Here is a 4,698-nt window from a genome sequence, read left to right on the forward strand (position 1 = left end):
ACACAAACACGCACACTAACACACACACAAACAAACACACACACAAACACACACACACAAACACACTACTACTACGACTACACACACACACACACACACACACACACACACACACACACACACACACACACACTCATACATTCCTCCAACCGTGAAAAACAACATCGACCGTGAAGGGAGACAAGCATTACCTCCACTCTTTCATCTCACCGGCAATCTGCTGCCTTAGTTACCGACCAAATTGAACCCGCATCCCGCTGAGAGGAAATTACCGAACGGTGTTAGCTTCTCGTTTTCCCCGCTTGATTCTTCCTGACAGGTTCGGCCATTTTCTATCAGGAAGGATTCCGTCGGACCAGAGAGGGGGATATACGGGAAGATGCTACTTGACAGCCGCGTAGTCGGGGAGCAAACGAGGGGCAACAATTTACAGGAAGACCCACAACACACGGCGTCTTCCAGACACACTTGTAGGGTTCAGACTCAGCGATGCAAGATATGAGTCATCTCTTGATATGTAGCTGCAATATATAGTTACCTCCGGGGAAGGAGATATCCTTCCGCGAGGAGGTTTTACTATGGTTCGAAACATTTCTGTCAGCAGCTGTTTCTCGCGATCGGCTGGACGGATTTGTCTGTGGTTCGGTATACGTATTGCTGTTGGGCTGCAGATGATGCAGAACGTTTTTGTTTAATTGTATATGTGTTTATGGGCGTGGAAATAAAAGGTTTTTAAGTGCTCCGGACACCCCCGCCATGCTGAAAATGGAATTTACCATGTTGTTAAGGAATGGGGAGGTTTCAGTTTTGGGTCTTACCATTTAAAAGGGGTCAAACAGAGGGGTGTCTGCTTCCGATATGTATTTTGAAATATTATCGCAGTTGTATCTCGCGTTGGGGTAGACTGGACTCGGTGTATGTTCTTCTAATGGGCTGTAGATGGTGCAGGTTTTTTTGTTTTTATTGTATATGTGTTTTGGGGCGTAAAAATCTGAAAATGGTCGCGCGCGGCGCTGGGCTGGCTGCCAGCGCAACTTCCGGGTGGGCCAATGGGTCAGGGGTCAACGCCCTCTAGCGCAATCTTGGATGTTTTCGGCGTATAGTACGACTTCTTAACTTACAAATACCGTGGTATACTGTCTCAGACGTTCTCGACATGCATTTTTACCGTGGGTACATGGTATGGGCTGCAGATGAAAATGTTGACCAGTCCTGTATTAACACAACCAGGAACGCTAAATCTAACACATAAAATTCAACACCATCAACTATACAGAACAAACAACATGGAAAAATATACAATAAAAAGCCCGGAGGTATAAAATCTCAGATTTTACTTGTTTGAGATTATGATTTTATGAACATCATTAATTTCCGGTAAATGTTATAAAATTGCTGTTCTGTGTAATATGCGTACCCTGTCGCATCGTTGGCTTCCGGTGCGTAATGACGGATTTGTCTGCCGTTAGAATTTTAAGTTTAACACATAGTAGTCATAAATTAAGACCTAGAAACTATGAATTACAACGTAGCCATTCAACCATGTTTTCATGCTGTGACTTTATATTTCAGAGCTTTATTTCAAAATCACATACAGTAGTTTTCATGAATGGATATACCATGCATTGGGTATTCATAGAAAACAATATTTAGTTATTGTTTGATTACTGAATCTACGGCTTGTTTACTTACTTTCAAACTTTAAGCGTTCAAACTTTAAAGTGCCCGTGAAGTAAAATGCACGCAGGTATTGTATCATGTAAAAGCCATTGCAGCGTTCACATCGCCATGAAAGTGGTTCAGTCAAGCGTTCTGCCCTCTCTCCCAAATCTAGTCTATTGTCGTCCTTCACTTCTCCTTGTATAAAATCACGTCTTTGATCTGCTATAGGCCAGGCACGGCGAACGAAGACGGCGTGAACCGGTGGCACATTCGACCATCTGTGAAAGCCCGGCTTCCCTTAAACTCATTAAGTCCTCTCTCTTTACGGCCATTCCCTGCGCCGGTTTGATTTAAACAGTTCCATTTCTTCCCACGCCCGGCGATGCCTCGTTGGCGAGTTGGTTGATTATCTCTGCAGGAGCGGCAGGCTGGTGGCAGCGGGGTAATGGCGCGTGCATTCACCGTAGACTGATTCGGGTGCTTCTCCCTGCACGGATGGGTGGGTAGGGTAGATGCATGCCATCGTACTAATAACCCGCAGCACTATGTCACGTCACATCTACAGCCATTAGGCGGCGCCGGAACGTGCTTTTAAGGCTAATTCTGCGCTCGCAGCCGTGGCATTGCCTACAGATTGATGTGAGTGCTTCGGAGTAACTTCTCTCGCTACTAATGAGGCGTCATCAGGCCAATATCCGATCGATGGCAAAGAAACACGTTAAAACAGCGTAATAGGAATGCGCTGGCATGTAGCGTTTCCTCCGTCAAATAAACTTAATCCACCCCCGAAAAGTTCCAATGTCCCAGATGTCTTGAAACGCTGTGAGAATAAATCTCAGTTGTGATTTTTGGCCACTCGGGCTGCTTTGAAATCGCTTTGAACGACTTTGTAGTGGCGTTTCACGCGCTGCGTCTAATACGCTTTCAAGGGACCTCTCTCTGGTAACAGTCATCTGTCCAGGTTTAATAGCAGAGCGCAATCTTCTCTTCAATGTTCCGTGCTTGAACTGCGAGCTAAGATCACACGCCAAGCGTTAATGGAAAGTTGAAATTGCGCAGGAAGAGAGAGACAGTCAAGGGAAGGGCAAAACTTTCCGACCTTCTTGAATACCGCTTGTTCTTGAATCTGAGTGGCATGGCTTTGGGAGTCCTCGGCTGCCTTCATCAATTACAGTGGACTCGTGGCGCTTGCTAATTTTGGTAAAAGTTTATTCTAGCACCTACGTGAGAATACAAACACTTACAGCGACTCACACAGTCCCTACTACCCCTACTGTATCAAACACACAGAACACATGCGCAGTGCCTACGGTAGAATCGTGATTAAGATTGTTTGATGTTGGCCTAAGATTAACGACGCTTAGCATCTGTCTTTATTACCAGCTCAATCTCTGTCGATAGTTTGCGTTAGCGCTAATCCCTTGAAATCGCGAACCCTTCATATCAATATTATTACATTAAGACGAAACGTCTGTGCGTATAAAAATCCAATAGCTTGAGATCCTTTCAATATCAGCACCTCTCCGACCGTTCCCCGGTTCGTGCGATCATTCTCAGAGCTTAGTTTGGCCCTGACACTCCAAAAGGACGGCAAGGAAATCGAAACGCAAAGAGTTTTTTGTGTGATTTATGGCAAGACGACTCTTTGCCTTCATGTGCGCTCGTACATCATATCGTCTACCAGACAGACAAACCAGAACGCGCGCGTATATTTGTGCCAAGCCGAGCTTGAGTCCGATTCCTCAACTATAAACCAGTCATACGGGATTTTGACGTAACGTTTACGTATCGCCAAACTGTCCTGTAGGCTTAATTGGAAATGGCATGCAGTAGCACTTGATTTAATACATATTGAATTAACGATTTTTCTTCCTCGAATAGTTGGTCTCGGTCGCAGGCAGAAATCAGTGCAGGTATATACCACGGAGATCCGGGCAGAATCAGGAATCCGATTGCCCTTTTCTCGCTACAGTTTACCGGCATATCTCCCGACATGTCGCGGGAAATAGGGATTTACCTCAACCACGTTTCACTTCATCCGCGACGAGACAATTACCCGAACCCAAACACTGCATCATATGGAACAACAGATGGGATCTCGTGTTTGTAAACACAGATAAATTAAACTTCCTCGCCGGCAATACATTATGTACATTTGAAGCTGAATGTTACTTGTTTGACAACAATGGTTGAGAGCAATGCTCGGAGAACCCACAGACTTACCTCGGAAACAGACGTTAGGACAAACGCAGCCGCAGTATGAGCCGCAAGGTCACGATCGCGGAGAAGACATGCGGTTTAAGTGGCGATGTATGTACCATATGGGCGGAAATCCTCCACGCAAAGCGGCAAACACGCGTCCCGCGGCCTGCCCGCGTTCCCGTCGGTTTTGCAAATATTTTTGGCCTGCCCCGCGCATTGTAGACATTGCTGGACGGCATACGATAGCCGAAACCTTTCACCGCGCCACTCAGGTCCAAAATAACAGCCTGTGCGTACATACCCGGCCAGTTGGGACCGACACACCCGCCCGAATAACTACCCCCAATTTTGTTTTACAGACGAAAATGAAGTTTAAAAAGTTAGAATCTGATGACAAACCTCGTAACAGTCCCTGCACGATGATCATAGGCTCCGAGCGATGTGTGCCTGCCCGGCGGCGTCTGCCTGCTTACCTCCCGAAGACATCCCACCAGGAACGCGCGTCTTCAACTGGCGATACCCTGCATGAAATAGCAAAGATAAGAAGTACCGACTACTTGCTAGGTCTCAGACGTGGCAAGCAAGCCGCGCGAACGGAAGTCAAGCTACATTGTCAGAACGAGACCCGAACAAATCTTGGGCGCTTACCGGTTTTAATTAATGTATGGAAGGGTGCAGCAACGGCAATCTATATCCCTCCCAACTATATGGGATTTCCTAATGGTCTGTCTCTGGGGGAAGTAAAAATGGAAATGCAATTGCTTTATCTCCAGCTTCAATCAAGGTGATTCAAAACATAAACGTGCAGCACGAAGAATCCTTGCGAACAATCAT

The 4,698-nt window shown here is 46.1% G+C and overlaps 1 protein-coding gene across 4 annotated transcripts in view; it reads right to left on the reverse strand.

Moving 5' to 3' along the window:
• LOC109477844 (acetylcholinesterase-like) overlaps positions 1-4,698 on the reverse strand; it is a 23,410-nt gene extending 18,712 nt beyond the window's left edge. For 2 of the 4 annotated variants that reach the window (XM_019779264.1, XM_019779261.1), the window contains exons 1-2: positions 4,513-4,698; positions 4,264-4,385 (exon numbers count right to left, since the gene is read on the reverse strand). The gene's annotated coding sequence lies outside the window, so the exon portion shown is untranslated. Of the gene's footprint in view, positions 1-3,885; positions 4,036-4,263; positions 4,484-4,512 lie in introns of those variants that run through there. The other 2 variants (XM_019779262.1, XM_019779263.1) reach the window with 2 other exon arrangements.

Source organism: Branchiostoma belcheri, unplaced genomic scaffold, assembly GCF_001625305.1.
Source record: "Branchiostoma belcheri isolate BF01 breed outbred unplaced genomic scaffold, Haploidv18h27 scaffold41, whole genome shotgun sequence".
In the NCBI taxonomy this organism is placed as follows: domain Eukaryota; kingdom Metazoa; phylum Chordata; class Leptocardii; order Amphioxiformes; family Branchiostomatidae; genus Branchiostoma; species Branchiostoma belcheri.